The sequence below is a fragment of the Scyliorhinus torazame genome, chromosome 17 (genome assembly GCF_047496885.1).
Source record: "Scyliorhinus torazame isolate Kashiwa2021f chromosome 17, sScyTor2.1, whole genome shotgun sequence".
NCBI classification, from domain to species: Eukaryota; Metazoa; Chordata; class Chondrichthyes; order Carcharhiniformes; family Scyliorhinidae; genus Scyliorhinus; species Scyliorhinus torazame.
In genome coordinates this window covers 52067710-52085443 of record NC_092723.1, presented here as the reverse complement: position 1 = coordinate 52085443, position 17734 = coordinate 52067710, and the positions used below count along the sequence as shown (strand labels likewise).

Genomic DNA, 17734 nt, shown 5'->3' with positions numbered 1-17734 from the left:
TCAAAATCAGACAACAATTCCAGACATTGGCCGGAATTCTCCGGCCGTTGGGATTCTCGGTTCCCACCGGCAGCACACCCCCACCCGCGACTTTCCCGGCGGCATGAGGGGGTTTCAAATGGAAATCCCATTGATAAGTGGCGGGAAGATAGAATCCTGCCGCTAGCGGACGGCGCACTGCCGAGAAACACGCGGCTGGGGGACCAGAGAATCCAGCCCACTGTAAGCACGTAAAAATATTGCGAAATTGAAGTTCATTTACGAATTACTGTTTTAGCATAAATGGATTACATACAAAATGGAATATCTTGGACTTGCTTTCTTTTTTTTTTCATCAAGATTAGTGATAATAATCCTTAGAAACAAGATCATTGCCCACTGTTAATGTATTTGCGACTGGGTAATATTACTGTTGAGGTTTAAAATATAGATACCCCAAACCACATCTGTAACTAGACTCGTACATAATATATATTTGTACACACGCCTATTTGAGAGATAAATTTATTGCAATTCTAATGTATTGCGCTAATTATGATATGAGGCAGTTTTGAATATGCAACATATTAAAAAGCTGCAATATAAAATCTGTGAAAGTGCAGTCACTGAACACATTAAGAAAATACAACACCATCACTTATATTGGCAGCCTCAAACCAAACTTCGCATCATGGTACAATTCCAGAAAGGGGCAAATCACATTTTCTGTTACCCAGATGCCAACTTGACCTCCTGGAGACTTGCAAAACCTAGTGAAGAATTTGCTTAATGTTAGGAGAAAGCAGGTGTTCTTTCTGATTCTTATAATATTAAAAAATATAATGTGTGGTTTTACTTTATTCCTCAATTTAATGCAAGTTGCAGCTGTAAGTGTAATTGAGCACTGCCAGATTGTTTGGCACTAAGTGTGTGCCAGACAGAGACTGGGATGTGTTGTGCAATGGAATGAACATAGAACATAGAAAATACAGCACAGAACAGGCCCTTCAGCCCACGATGTTGTGCCGAACCTTTGTCCTAGATTAATCATAGATTATCATTGAATTTACAGTGCAGAAGGAGGCCATTCGGCCCTTTGAGTCTGCACCAGCTCTTGGAAAGAGCACCCTACCCAAACTCAACACCTCCACCCAACACCAAGGGCAATTTGGACATTAAGGGCAATTTATCATTGGCCAATTCACCTAACCCGCACATCTTTGGACTGTGGGAGGAAACCGGAGCACCCGGAGGAAACCCACGCAGACAGGGGAGGACGTGCAGACTCCGCACAGACAGTGACCCAAGCCGGAATCGAACCTGGGACCCTGGAGCTGTGAAGCAATTGTGCTATCCACAATGCTACCGTGCTGCCCTTGAGAACAAATAAATCTACACTATATCATTTTACCGTAATCCATGTACCTATCCAATAGCTGCTTGAATGTCCCTAATGTTTCCGACTCAACTACTTCCACAGGCAGTGCATTCCATGCCCCCACTACTCTCTGGGTAAAGAACCTACCTCTGATATCCCTCCTATATCTTCCACCTTTCACCTTAAATTTATGTCCCCTTGTAATGGTTTGTTCCACCCGGGGAAAAAGTCCCTGACTGTCCACTCTATCTATTCCCCTGATCATCTTATAAACCTCTATCAAGTCGCCCCTCATCCTTCTCCGTTCTGATGAGAAAAGGCCTAGCACCCTCAACCTTTCCTCGTAAGACCTACTCTCCATTCCAGGCAACATCCTGGTAAATCTTCTTTGCACCTTTTCCAAAGCTTCCACATCCTTCCTAAAATGAGGCGACCAGAACTGTACACAGTAGTCCAAATGTGGCCTTACCAAAGTTTTGTACAGCTGCATCATCACCTCACGGCTCTTAATTTCAATCCCTCTGTTAATGAACGCGAGCACACCATAGGCCTTCTTCACAGCTCTATCCACTTGAGTGGCAACTTTCAAAGATGTATGAACATAGACCCCAAGATCTCTCTGCTCCTCCACATTGCCAAGAACTCTACCGTTAACCCTGTATTCCGCATTCATATTTGTCCTTCCAAAATGGACAACCTCACACTTTTCAGGGTTAAACTCCATCTGCCACTTCTCAGCCCAGCTCTGCATCCTATCTATGTCTCTTTGCAGCCGACAACAGCCCTCCTTACTATCCACAACTCCACCAATCTTCGTATCATCTGCAAATTTACTGACCCACCCTTCAACTCCCTCATCCAAGTCATTAATGAAAATCACAAACAGCAGAGGACCCAGAACTGATCCCTGCAGTACGCCACTGGTAACTGGGATCCAGGCTGAATATTTGCCATCCACCACCACTCTCTGACTTCTATCGGTTAGCCAGTTCGTTATCCAACTGGCCAAATTTCCCACTATCCCATGCCTCCTTACTTTCTGCATAAGCCTACCATGGGGAACTTTATCAAATGCCTTACTAAAATCCATGTACACTACATCCACTGCTTTACCTTCATCCACATGCTTGGTCACCTCCTCAAAGAATTCAATAAGATTTGTAAGGCAAGACCTACCCCTCACAAATCCGTGCTGACTATCCCTAATCAAGCAGTGTCTTTCCAGATGCTCAGAAATCCTATCCTTCAGTACCCTTTCCATTACTTTGCCTACCACCGAAGTAAGACTAACTGGCCTGTAATTCCCAGGGTTATCCCTTGTCCCTTTTTTGAACAGGGGCACGACATTCGCCACTCTCCAATCCCCTGGTACCACCCCGTTGACAGTGAGGACGAAAAGATCATTGCCAACGGCTCTGCAATTTCATCTCTTGCTTCCCATAGAATCCTTGGATATATCCCGTCAGGCCCGGGGGACTTGTCTATCCTCAAGTTTTTCAAAATGCCCAACACATCTTCCTTCCTAACAAGTATTTCCTCGAGCTTACCAATCTGTTTCGCACTGTCCTCTCCAACAATATCGCCCCTCTCATTTGTAAATACAGAAGAAAAGTACTCGTTCAAGACCTCTCCTATCTCTTCAGACTCAATACACAATCTCCCGCTACTGTCCTTGATCGGACCTACCCTTGCTCTAGTCATTCTCATATTTCTCACATATGTGTAAAAGGCCTTGGGGTTTTCCTTGATCCTACCCGCCAAAGATTGTTCATGCCCTCTCTTAGCTCTCCTAATCCCTTTCTTCAGTTCCCTCCTGGCTATCTTGTATCCCTCAAATGCCCTGTCTGAACCTTGTTTCCTCAGCCTTACATAAGTCACCTTTTTCGTCTTAACAAGACATTCAACCGCTCTTGTCAACCATGGTTCCCTCACTCGACCATCTCTTCCCTGCCTGACAGGGACATACATATCAAGGACACGTAGCACCTGTTCCTTGAACAAGTTCCACATTTCACTTGTGTCCTTCCCTGCCAGCCTATGTTCCCAACTTATGCCCTTCAATTCTTGTCTGACAACATCGTATTTACCCTTCCCCCAATTGTAAACCTTGCCCTGTTGCACGTACCTATCCCTCTCCATTACTAAAGTGAAAGTCACAGAATTGTGGTCACTATTTCCAAAATGCTCCCCCACTAACAAATCTATCACTTGCCCTGGCTCATTACCCAGTACTAAATCCAATATTGCCCCTCCTCTGGTCGAACAATCTACATACTGTGTTAGAAAAGCTTCCTGGACACACTGCACAAACACCACCCCATCCAAACTATTTGATCTAAAGAGTTTCCACTCAATATTTGGGAAGTTAAAGTCGCCCATGACTATTACCATATGACTTCTGCACCTTTCCAAAATCTGTTTCCCAATCTGTTCCTCCACATCTCTGCTACTATTGGGGGGCCTATAGAAAACTCCTAACAAGGTGACTGCTCCTTTCCTATTTCTGACTTCGACCCTGTGGTACTATGCATTAGGGGTCATGTGGGACTGTGAAGCCATGATGTCATTGGCTGACAGATCCCGGGTCCTGGTTGGACGTTGACCTCTATCTCCGCCCTGAAGGCGGAGTATAAGTACCTGGAGTCCTCCCCCGCAGGCAGTCTACTACTGAACTGCGGGGGAAACAGTCACGCTTAATAAAGCCTCATCGACTTCACTCTCTTTGTCTCTCGGAGTCTTTGTGCGCTACAAACCCATACTACCTCAATAGGGTGATACTCCTCGAACTGCCTTTCTGCAGCTGTTATACTATCTCTAATTAATAATGCCACCCCCCCCCCACCTCTTTTACCACCCTCCCTAATCTTATTGAAACATCTATAACCAGGGACCTCCAACAACCATTTCTGCCCCTCTTCTATCCAAGTTTCCGTGATGGCCACCACATCGTAGTCCCAAGTACCGATCCATGCCTTAAGTTCACCCACCTTATTCCTGATGCTTCTTGCGTTGAAGTATACACACTTCAACCTATCTCCGTGCCTGCAAGTACTCTCCTTTGTCAGTGTTCCCTTCCCCACTGCCTCATTACACGCTTTGGCGTCCTGAATATCGGCTACCTTAGTTGCTGGACTACAAATTCGGTTCCCATTCCCCAGCCAAATTAGTTTAAACCCTCCCGAAGAGGACTAGCAAACCTCCCTCCCAGGATATTGGTGCCCCTCTGGTTCAGATGCAACCCGTTCTGCTTGTACAGGTCCCACCTTCCCCAGAATGCGCTCCAATTATCCAAATACCTGAAGCCCTCCCTCCTACACCATTCCTGCAGCCACTTGTTCAACTGCACTCTCTCCCTATTCCTAGCCTCGCTATCACGTGGCACCGGCAACAAACCAGAGATGACAACTCTGTCTGTCCTGGCTTTTAACTTCCAGCCTAACTCCCTAAACTTGTTTATTACCTCCACACCCCTTTTCCTACCTATGTCGTTGGTACCAATGTGCACCACGACTTCTGGCTGCTCACCCTCCCCCTTAAGGATCCTGAAGACACGATCCGAGACATCCCTGGCCCTGGCACCCGGGAGGCAACATACCTTCCGGGAGTCTCACTCGCGACCACAGAATCTCCTATCCATTCCCCTAACCATTGAATCTCCTACAACTATTGCTTTTCTATTCTCCCCCCCTTCCCTTCTGAGCCCCAGAGCCAGACTCAGTGCCAGAGACCTGGCCGCTAGGGCCTTCCCCCGGTAGGTCATCCCCCCCCCAACAGCATCCAAAACGGTATACTTGTTTTGAAGGGGAACGGCCACGAGGGATCCCTGCACTTTCTGCCTGTTTGTTTTTTTCCCCCTGACTGTAACCCAGCTATTCTTGTCCTGTACCTTGGGTGTGGTTACCTCCTTGTAACTCTTCTCAATCACCCCCTCTGCCTCCCGGATGATCCGAAGTTCATCCAGCTTCAGCTCCAGTTCCCTAACACGGTCTTAATTACATCCCATGCGGAACTGTTCGGTGTGACAATAAAGTGTGTCACCCCATTTTGCTGCAGGATTGAATATATTCGATAATTTTAACCAGAAAAGTGGTACTTCATAATGTCACCTAAAATAAAACAGTGTACATCTGCACAAACAAATCCAATACACTTCAAAAACAAAATAACCCAGAATTTATGACATCGACTGAAGTGCTGACATTGGCCTCAGCACCTCTGGGTTAATGAAGGGACATTCAGACAGCGGGATGGATTCTCCGGTTTTGAGGCTACGTCCCCACGCCAGAAAGAATGGCGTAAAACTACCACCGACCCTCCGTTTGGCTGGGGGCTAGCATCAAGGCAGTGTAGAGCGCCTGGCTCCAGCTGCCGATACGGCCTGGAGAATTGCTAGGTTCATCACCGCGCAAGCGCAGGGTGGCGGCCTGCAGCAGCTGCGCCGCGCAACATGGCGCCGGCCGCTCGCGGACCCGGCCTGCGAAATAGAGCCCCCCTCCGTTGGTCGGCCTGCGTACCCCGGACCACCCCCCAACAGTGCCCTCAGTCCCTGGCAAAGTCCCCACTGTCCGCAGATCGGCCCTCCCCTGACTGTGGCGGGACCGAGTCTGTTGCCGCCACACCGAGTTCCCGACGGATGAGACCACACGCGACCGACGGCGTCGGGAACTCAGTCGATCGGGGGCGGATCATCGGGGGGTGGGCCTCAGGCAATGTCCTGAGGCCGTCGATACGGCGCGCGGCGTATTCGCAGGGTACGCCGCTTTGGAGGGGGCGGAGCATCGCAAAAGCAGCGCCACTCCCGATTCCATCGTGAACGGGGATTTTCCGGCCGATCGCCGAACGCGATTTCGGCGTTGGCGACTGGAGAATCCCACCCAGAGTTTCTATGACTCATGCTGGATACTGTAGATGTCAGCATTTCATAGAATCTCTACAGTGCAGAAGGAGGCTATTCAGCCCATCGCGTCTGCACCGACCCTTCGACCGCCCTACCAATTCCTGAAACCCCACCCTAAGAGGCAATTTAACATGACAAATTCACCGAACATGCGCATCTTTGGACTGTGGGAGGAAACCAGAGCACCTGAAGGAAACACACGCAGACAGGGGGAGACTATGCAAACTCCACACAGACAGTCACCCGAGGTCAAAATCGAAACCGGGTTCCTGGCACTTGAGGCAGAAGTGTTAACGCTACCAGGCCGCCCGTTGATATTTGAAGCCTTGAAAAATCCCTCTGAAAACAGGACTTGACTTATATGCTGAGTGTAAAAGCGAACCACCAGCTGTGGCTGTTCGCCATTTTGAAATGGCATCAGCATTCAACACAAAGAGTGGATGTATCTTAAACACCAAAGCATCTCCATAACACAGCCCGTAGCACTTTCTTGAGTGCTTGCGCTCAATTATAAGGTATCAATAAGTAAAACATGCACTTGTTGGCATGAAAAATTGAGACTGACAATTCATGTGAGTAGAGTGTGTTATGGCTGAAAAGGTGAGGGGGTCGACCCATATGCCAAGTATAAGCAAAATCATGATTTTTGCAGCCGGAAAAATGGGGCTGTTTCATACACCAGGTCGACTTGTATGCCACAATTCATGGCATGTGTTGAATTTGAGCAAAGCAACAGTGTGTTCATCTGCCGTGCCCTATGGTTGCTGACCCTCACTGTGAAAGTCCACAAACGATGACCGCATTGGTAAATGACCAAAAAAACAACAGCAAGACGGTCAATGCTGTCAGAGCAGGAGGTAGAGGGGGAAACTATGTGAAAAGGAGACAAGGTTATAAATTTAAGTCTGCCATTAAATAAGAAACAGTGCATTAATAGCAAAAAGGGTCATTTTTATTACACAAGCGACAGGCTACAACAGTTTATTTTGTAATTTATTGCATGTGTGTTCGGAGGCTGATCTCGTGAGCAATGAAAATAGATTACCCCCTTAACACGTTAAGTAGCCTCACTTTTCTACAGTAGCTAGCTTTATACAAACCATCGAAGAGGTACATAAATAATACCAAATTATTCCACCGTTTTGTGCTGTAAATCAGCACCTTCTGGGAACTGTGCTGAGTGTACCTACATTCAGTTTATATTGGACCTTTAACAGGGAGTCGCTGTAACTGTTATCTGCTGAGTTGTATTCAAAGCACACTCTGCACTTCAAATGTCAATGATCTGACCTCATATTACAATGCCTCATTTTGATATGACGGACCATAAACAAATCAGGCTGCATTTTATGTTGAAGTGTTGGTCCGTGCAGTGACTAAAATTTGTAGATGGATGAGCCTGCCCCTCCTGACCCAAGAAGTTCATATCATCTATACAATCCCTACAGTGCAGAAGGCTGCCATTCAGCCCATTGAGTCTGTACCGACCCTCCAAAAGGGCACTCTACTTAGGCCCACTCCCCCGTAACCCTGTGCATTGATCATGGCCAATCCACCTAACCTTCACATCTTTTGACACTAAGGGACAATTTAGCATGGCCCATCCACCTCAAAATTTATTCAGCACTGAAGCACAACACTGTGGTTTGAGTCTTAAATTGAATGTTAGCAAACATCCCAGGTACAGACCACAGACTCTCGGCTAGGTCAGGATCTTCTGACCTAATTGAGCATCAGGCTGCTGTTCTCTATTGGCAATCAGAAGAACCTGGGCTGGATTCTCCAATTTGAGGATATGTCCGGAGAATGTTTCTTTTTTAAAAATATTTTTTATTCACCTCCTTTTTCACATTTTCTCCCAAATTTACACCCACCAACAACAAACAACAATCAATAACAAATATGTCAATTCCCATATCAATAACAACGATCCCATCCTCCCACCAAACCCCAAACATTAGCCCACATGTTCACATAAACAAATGACAAAAAGGAATCAGGAATCACCCATAGTCACCAGAAACACACACAGCCCCCCCCCCTACCCCCAACCCTCCCACCCCCACCTAATGTTCGATGTTATCCAGTTCTTGAAAGTGCATGATGAATAATGCCCATGAATTGTAGAACCTCTCCATCCTTCCCCTCAGTTCAAACTTAACCTTCCAAGAGTCAAGAATTCCAACAAGTCCCCCCGCCATGACAGAGCACAGGGTGGGGAGGTTGCTCTCCATCCCAACAGGATCCGCCTTCGGGCGATCAACGAGGCGAAGGCTACAACATCTGCCTCCGCACCCGTTTCCAACCCTGGCTGGTCCGACACCCCGAATTTGGCTACCCGGGGGCCCGGGTCCAGTTTCACGTGCACCACTTTAGAAATTACCCTAAAAACCTCCTTCCAGTAATCCTCTAGCTTTGGACAGGACCAAAACATATGAACGTGATTAGCGGGGGGGCCCCCCCGCAACGTTCACACATCTTCTACTTCTTCAAAGAATCGGCTCATCCTCGCCCTCGTGAGGTATGCTCTGTATCAGCTGTATCAGCCCCAACCTCGCGCACGAGGTGGAGGCATTACCGGAGAATGTTTCTAGTTCTACTAATAAAAAATCAATGAGGTGCCAGCACCGATGTTCAGACCGGTGAGGGGCTAGCAGCTGCGCCACGTAAAAATCACTGCCTTTACGAAATAAACGGCCAGAGAATTGCTGGGTCCGCGGCCACACATGTGTACGGGTATGACCTGCAGCGGTCACGCCGTACAACATGGCGCCGGCTGCGTGCGAACCTGACCTTCCAGATAGTGCCCCCCTGGACGCCACCCCCCACCAGTTCCCCCAGCACTCCCTGAACCTCCTCCATGGCCAGTGGCACGGCTCTCCCCTCCGCAACTGTGGTGGCGCTGGGCACAGTCCGCAGCCGCCGCGCCAGGTTCACGAAAACTGAGAGCACACATGTTCCACGCCGTCGGGAACTTTGCCCATCGGGGGCAGAGTATCGGGGCAGGGCCTTCAGGTAATGTCCTGAAGCCGCCCCAACGCCGTGCAGCTTACTCCCCGATGATGCCGTTTTGGAGGGGGTGGAGCATCCGAAAACAGACGCCATCCCCGATTTGGTTGATTGTAGACCATCACTGTTGCCTGTCCAGCTCAAACATACCACAGATCCCCTGAAGAGGGCACTGGGCAAGATCAGAAGCAAGAAATGCCAGCTGAAAAATCTGAGAAAACTCTTTGGAGAATCGTTAGCATCAGGAATGGTGAGCACTGTTCCTTTCCTCTGAACAATTAAGCTGGACCACTAAGTTTCCATGCCACACAATATATATATTTATTGTGTGTTTGGAGCTTGTACAAAATGGGTAGTGTAGCTGAAGGGATAATGAAATATTACAAGTCCATGTGATGAGGGACCTCCTCCAGGAGGCCATCTCAGTTTAAACCTCGTTTTGCAATGTAACAGTTACTTTTACATTAAATTACAAAGTATATCAGATAAATAATAATACAACTATCCTATAATCGAGAAAGGTCATAAAATCAAATATAGAAAGAATTGATGGGCCATACCATCCAAGTAGTAGCAAGTACAATTGGATTACCCTCCTCTCCTATTCACTCACACTTTTTATTTATTCTTTTATGGGTTGTGGGTGTCACTGGCTAGGCCAGCATTTTGACTGCCCATCTCTAATTGCACTCTTAAATTTTGCAGTCCATGCGATTTATGTACACCCACAGTGCTGATTGGGAGCGAGATTGAGGATTTTGACCCAGCGACAGTGGAACAGTGGAGTAATGGCAATATAGATCCAGGTCAGGATGGTGTGTCGCTTGGAAGGGAATTTGCAGTTAGTGGTGTTCCCAGGCATCTACTGCCCTTGTCCTCTACGATGATAGAGTTTGCAGGTTTGGAAGGTACTGTTGAAGGAGACTTGGGAGAGTTGTTGCAGTGCATTTTGTAGATGGTACGCACTGCTGCCACTGTGCAGCGGTGGTGGAGGCAATGGATGGGGTGTCATTCAAGGAGGCTGCTTTGTCCTGGATGATGTTGAGCTTCTGGAGTGCTGTTGGAGCTGCACTCTTCCAGGCAAGTAAAGAATATTCCATTACACTCCTGACTTGTGCCTTGCAGATGTTAGACAGGCTTTGGGAGTCAAGAGGTGACTTTTCAGAATTCTCAGTCAATGACCTGCCCTTGTGTATTTACATGGATAGTCCAGTTCAGTTTCTTGTCAATGGTAACCTATAGGATGTTGATAGTGGGGGATTTAGCGATGATAATGCCATTGAAAGTCAAGGGGCGATAATTAAATTCTCTCTTGTTGGAGATGGTTATTGCCTGGTTGTGTGGCATGAATATTACTTTGCCACATATCAGCGCAAGCCTGAATGTTGTCCAGGTTTTGCTGCATTTGGATATGGACGGCTTCAGTATGTGAGGAGTCAGAAAGGTGCTGAACATTCTGCAATCATCAGAAAACATCCCCACTTCTGACCTCATGATGGAGGGAAGGTCACCGACGAAACAGTGAAGATGGTTAGGTCTCGGACACTACCCTGAGGAACTCCTGCAGTGATGTCCTGAGCCTGAGATCATTGACCTCCAATAACCACACACATTGCAGTTGCACCTTTCTTGCCCGACCTTCCAGCTCGGGCCGGGTGTGAAATACATAACTGGTTCCCGAGGCCTACCGTCGAGTTGTGGGAAAGGAAGCCATGCGCCCTTTTTATGGCATTGCTGCGGTGAGGCAGATAGGTTTCAGGGTCAGGGGGTGGTGGGGGAGTAGTTAGGGGGTTAGATGGGAGGGTAGGCAGGGGCCTGTGGCTGCTAGGCGGTCAGTGGGTGGAGTTCGGGTGGTTGGTGGGGGCGTCAAGTAGGCAGTTGCGGTGTGGGAGGGGTAGTCGTGGGCTCAGTAGAGTAGTCGGGGAGGAGTGGCCATGGGTACTGGGGGGGGTGTAGTTGGGCAGTCACTAGCAGTGTTACCCAGGAATTAGAAGTGGTTTTCTTTCTTCTAACTTTTCCAGGATAACCATCCAGTTAAGGTAGTCAAAACCATCCGAAGTTTGTTATTTAAATCGCAGTTTCCTGTGCAGTGCAGAGTGCCCAATGGAAGTTTAAATTTCCTAGGCAATAGCTGTGCAATCCTTATGTGGGAACTTTCGGGGTCAGGGGTGGGGGGGGGTCCTTCAGTGCATTTTGGGGTACCTCCTGGGTACTACACCCCAGGGATATCAGAAGTTATGTTTGCATAGAATTTATATTGCAGTGTTCCAATGTATTCATCGAATTCAGTCCCTAAGGTCAGTACTTGATGGATTTTGCACCATTGATTTTTTTCCCGAAATTTCAAAGTGAATCATCCAGATTGAAAATTCATAAAATCGGCAGACAAAGTCTCCAATACGCTCAGGACTCATTTAATTGATTTTCACCTTGCTTGACCTAAGTCTATGTGCAGTAAACTTAAAGTCAGACTATGCCAATTCTCACTGTGCAGCAGTGCAGGGGCAGTAATGATTGGCACTGTTGGGAAAAAAGGTATAGGATAAAAAATTGGGCTCAGTAGCATTGCTTTTGGGTCAAAGGCTGGAGTGTCCATAAAGCTCCAAAATATTGAAGGAGAATGCCCGATACCATCTGAGTGAGATGTCGGTGTCACTGGTAAGATCAGTACTTGCTTTCCATCTCTAATTGCCCTTGAGAAGGTGGTGGTGAGCCACTTTCCTGAACCGCTGCACTGCCACAGTGATGTTAGGGAGGGAGTTCAGGATTATGGCCCAGTGACAATGAAGGGATAATGATCTCATTTCAAGTCAGGATTGTGAGCGGCTGTCGAAGGATCCTTGGTGAGTTGCTGCAGTGCATCGTGTGTATGGTATACCCTGCTGCCACTGTGCCTGACACCAGTGTGGACAGCACTGTTATTTTGGATCTCGAGGATCCTCATTCAGCTGAAGATGCATTAACCAGCAGAAGGGACATCCTCTTCCCCCACCGCCATTTAAATGTATTATCAACTACCCACAGGATAGATGCTGGTCCACCAAAACCGTCCAGGCAGCGATTGAAAACCTGGATGCCTGCAATCTTGCACATTCAACTTTCCTTGTGCTCCCTCCCACAGGGCTCACAGTATTCACTCTAATCGCCATGCACTTCCCATTTAAGAGGGGTAGGACAGCATAAGGAATGATGGCAAATATAGATTTTGAGTTCTCTGCTGATCTGTGCAGCTAATCAACATGGAGTTTGGTGCCGGCTGTATGTAGAAATCATGATAGTGAGCGGGCGACATGATGATGTGCTACTTGTTTTGCACCCAAGAGGCAAGAATTAATTGTGCGCTGTGATCCCTGCGCTCACTCCTAGAGACTCGTTCAATTTGTCAGTGTGTTAAATCCTGTGCACAGCTATTTTCTTTTAAGCATTCAATTTTCTTGTTCAGTTTATAGACTACCTCTTCCACATACTTTTCATTTGTTTCCTATATTCCCATGTCCCATTTAGAAGCAAACCTTGGAGCAAATGAGTTTAACAGTTTAATTGTTTCCATGCTTTATTTCATGTGTTCGTACTTGGATATCGTGCATGGAAAAACGTGCCAAAGGAGCACAAGGGAAAATCTGTACTCTACTGGAAAATCAGGTATTATTCAAGGGATACAACAAAAAATGGAAATGTTCCTTTTACATCATCTAATACATTACATTTGCCCTTTTAAATACAATTTATCGCAGAAAATACAATTCCACAGTTATATTGCACTTTTCTGGTCTTTAGTTACCTGAATACAAATATTGCAAGTTTCTAAAATCCAGCCTCGCGTATTTTCAAACTCCGAGTAGATGCATCCTTTACGGAAGCTAATTTGAAACATACTTTTAAATAGAATGGTCTTACAATTCCAAATGCCCGTGACATTAGTCTGAAACAATGGAAATGATTGGCGAGCGAAATGTGTGGTTTATTTTCTCTATTTGAACTCTCAAAATGCCTTTGACAAAGTACCATATATTAAAAAAAAGAGTTAGCAAAATTGAGGCGTGTGAGATTAAAGGGGCAGTGGCAGTGTGGATACTAAATTGGCTAAAGGGTAGATTGTGATGTTGACTGATGGTGAATGGTCGTTTTCCAGACGAGAGGCGAATGTGCAGTCGGATCCTCCAGGGGCTGATATTCAGATCAAAGTTACTTTTGAAAGATATTAATGACCTGGTCTTGGCTATTCGGGGCATAACTTCTAAGTATACAGGTGGTACAAAACTTGGAAGTGTAGAAAACAGCAAGGAAGACAGTAACAGACTTCAGGAGGACTTAAGTCACAAATACGAGCTGTGGCAAAATAAACAAAATGGTACAATTTTAAAGGGGCTAAATGACAACAAAACTTTGAAGGTGGCAAGACTGTCAAATTTTAGGCTGAAAGAACAATACTTGAGGTCACAGATTTAACTGCAAAAACATCATAATTCCCGCCCAGGTCAAGTGCCCAGATATGTAATGCACAGTATCTTATCTAAGTACTGTTTATCTTAATACTCAAGTCCACATACGCAATCAACTATCATCATCACAAGGATAAGTTGAGAAGTCTGTTAACAATGCAAATGGATTCCATGGCTTTATGAATAGTGGCTTATGGCAGAATTTAAAGCCTTTCCCCGTGGCAAATTTGGCATTTAATCAGGCAGGAGGGTGGTGGGTGAGGATCTGAGCGTCTTCTCACCACTGCCCTGATTAAGTCCATGGTGAGAAGGACTTTGGGCAGCCTTCCTGCCCCTCTGCCAATTGAAGCCCTCACGGGAGTAATGAATTAAATAGTATTCACCCAGTGAAGGTGGAGGGACTAACCATGCACGGAGTCTGAAAAACAAATGCTGGTGTGTTTCCTTGCAGATTTCCAGTATCCCCCTCGTTCTCATGCACTCAAGAGCTTGATCAAGGGACCCAGCATTGGAAAGTATGGGACGGGGAAAAGAGGCTAATGAGAAACAAACCCTGCCCTTGCTGCAAAATCCCCAAACTCCTTATCCTGCTAACTCCCTCCCACCTTCACTCATCTGTGCCTGCTTCCATGGTAATCCAAGGACTTGGGTGGGTGTAGTACCAGCAGCTGCAACCCATTCCTCAGTGGCATTGCAGATATGCTGATTGGCTGGCAGCTCTCAGTGAGGTGGACCTCTGCCTCAGTGTAGTCTTTGATCCTGGGGAGTGCCTGCTGCCATCCAATGGAATGTCTGATTGGCACTTAATGCCGCAGGCCTTCCCGAAAACAGGCGACACAGGGCTCTTAGTAGCTCTCCAGCCAGTGGGTGAGACCCTCATCAACTCCATTAAATACCATCCTTAACAAGTGCAAAAGTAAAGAGTTTTCTTCTAAACATTTAAGAAGCCCAGGTAGAGTTGTCTTTTTTGAGGGCTGGTGCAGGCTCGATGGGCCGAATGGCCTTTTTCTGCACTGTAGGGATTCTATGGCATACAATAGCTAAAGACAAACTAGATCCCAGCTGGAGCAGTTAGTCCAATTCTGAAACTGTGCTTTAGGAAAGATGTGAAGACTATGAAGAGGTGCAGAGGAGATTTACAAAAATGGTACCGGGGATGTTTGGCCTGTAGAGACTGGAGAAGCTGGGATTGTTCTTTCGAAGATTAAGGTGACCTCATTGAAAGGTAGCACAGACACAGGCCAAATAAACTCCTACTGTGCTGTACCAATAAATGTTTTAATTACTGAGCACCCTAATACATTAGAAAAGGGATCTGACCCTACCATGAAAATTACCTTATAGTAACATAAGCCAAATGTTTACCATAAGTAAGTGTACTCATTTATAAAGAGGCCTGGAATGCCATTGTATTTAACACATTAATCTGAAATTACTTCCTCTACTATTTGGAGCTGAACAAATGTTGTTGAGAGGGATTTCAGCCAAGTGCATTAAGTGTTCAGACTAATTTCTGTGCCAGAAATCTGGCCACTTTAAATTTTCAACCGTAACAGCATTATACAATAATTATTTCTGCTAAAAGGGCAGCACGGTGGCTCAGTGGATAGCACTGCTGCCTCACGGCACCGTGGTACCAGGTTCGATCTCGGCTCTGGGTCACTGTCCGTGTGGAGTTTGCACATTCTCCCCGTGTTGGCATGAGTTTCGCCCCCACAACCCAAAGATGAGCAGGGTAGGTGGATTGGCAACGCTAAATTGCCCCTTAATTGGAAGAAAATGAATTGGGCACTCTAAATTTATTTAAAAAAAAAACAAATTAGTTCTACTAAAAAGCCAATTCAATTAGGCCACTCAAATTTTCAACAGCATGGAATGCATTACCAGAAGTGTACAATAGGTTGCATTTTACAGCAACCCCTCCCCTGCCAAACCTGGCACATTTTCAGCGGGAGGTCACATAAAATATGACGGGAGGAAACCCCATCATCTTCCCTCCCTTAATCCCGAGCTGTCCCCCATAATATGGTGGGCAGGCGGGTACCAAAATAGTCAACCTGCCCGCCATCTTTAAACAAGTAATTCATGGTCAAATAAGCTTGCTACCAGAATAATAGCCATGATGTGGAGATGCCGGCGTTGGACTGGGGTGAGCACAGTAAGAAGTCTTCGAACACCAGGTTAAAGTCCAACAGGTTTGTTTCAAACACTAGCTTTCAGAGCACTGCCCCTTCCTCAGGTGAAGGAGCAGTGCTCCGAAAGCTAGTGTTTGAAACAAACCTGTTGGACTTTGACCTGGTGTTGTCAGACTTCTTACCAGAATAATAGGCTGTCCATTCCTTAAAACAGTTGGTGTAAGGCAGCGGTAGGCATGGGCAGGCAGCCTTCTTTGAGGAAACTGCTTAAAAGGCAGGATGGATGGGGAGGTTTGTCCTTCGGGAGGTGCCATATGAGCATCGGGCCACTACCCTTCCCCATGATTAAATTCTGCCCTCCTCATCTCCCCCACACTCCGGTCTCCAAAACCCATTCATCCCACCCATCGCCCACCAAATATCCCAGACTTTCCTGTCCCCAGAATCTATGCGCTCTTCCTCACTGGGCCTTTTTGCAGTCCAAGCGCTACCCTCTAGTTAGTTCTGGCACGGCTGGAACTGCTAGACAAGCCGACCAATCAAACTGGCCAGCCGCTCTTGAGGCAGGACCTCCTCCCACTCAGAGAATACAGCAAACTTGTGGGCAAATTTAGAACACATGGGGCGGGATTCTCCCGCACTTGGTCGGGCCACCTGGAAGTTGCGGAATCCTCCTAGGGCTAGGCTGGCGCCGGAGGGGTTGGTGCCACGCCACTGGCGCCAAAGGGCCGCCGTGGGACGGCGCGGATTTTCGCATGCGCAGAACCCCCGGCGTGCTTCCTGCGCATGCGCAGGGGGTTTCTTCTCCACGCCAGCCATTGCGAAGTCTCTTACAGAGACTGGCGCAGAGGGAAAGATTGCCCCCACGGCACAGGGCCCTCCCCCGGGGCCGGATCCCCCCGCGCCCCCCTGAGGACCCCGCTAGACGGCCGACAAGCCAGGTGCCGCTGGGATGGACTATGCCCATTTCACGCCGGCGGAACTGGCTGAAAATGGGCGGCCGCTCGTCCCATCGGGGCCTGGAGAATTGCCGGGGTGGCCACTGCCAACGGGCCCCGACCGCGCGGCGTGATCCCCACCTCCGCCTGAAAACCGGGGCTGGAGGATTCGGCAGCCGGCGTCGGAGAAGTGGGGCGGGATTCATGCCGCCCCCCGCCCCCCGGCAATTCTCCGACCCGGCGGGAGGGTCGGAGAATCCCGCTCATGGATACAAAATTGTTTCACGATACCCTGGGCTAGTGTGCAGTCAACCCAAGCCACGCCTTACCAGGAGCCGCAACACAATTAGATGTAATTTAAAATCTCCAAGGTCCTTGGCTGAGCCCACTGCAGTCACCAAGCCTGTAACTGTAACAAAACTAACCTTTTATTATGTACAGTATTATAATTAAACTGACAGAAAAATGTAACTATCTACTGACCCCTTTCCCAACGCCTCCCCTTTCTAACAACCCCCACTCCCTCTACACACACACATGAGAGGTAAAGAATATATTAATAAAATAAAAGGTTAAATGATCTTTGATGCACTGGGATGGCTTCTAGAACAAAAAACAAAGAAAATTACAGCACAGGAACAGGCCCTTCGGCCCTCTCAGCCTGCGCCGATCCAGATCCTTTATCTAAACCTGTCGCCTATTTTCCAAGGATCTACTTCCCTCTGTTCCCCGCCCGTTCATATATCTGTCTAGATGCATCTTGAATGATGCTATCGTGCCCGCCTCTACCATCTCCGCTGGCAAAGCGTTCCAGGCACCCACCACCCTCTGCATAAAAAGCTTTCCACGCATATCTCCCTTAAACTTTCCCCCTCTCACCTTGAAATCGTGACCCCTTGTAATTGACACCCCCACTCTTGGAAAAAGCTTGTTGCTATCCACCCTGTCCATACCAC

The 17734-nt window shown here is 47.4% G+C and overlaps 1 protein-coding gene across 8 annotated transcripts in view; it reads right to left on the bottom strand.

Moving 5' to 3' along the window:
• Positions 1-17734, bottom strand: part of LOC140393873 (neuron navigator 1-like) — a 970643-nt gene that overhangs the window by 155076 nt on the left and 797833 nt on the right. The gene's annotated exons all lie outside the window — the stretch shown is intronic.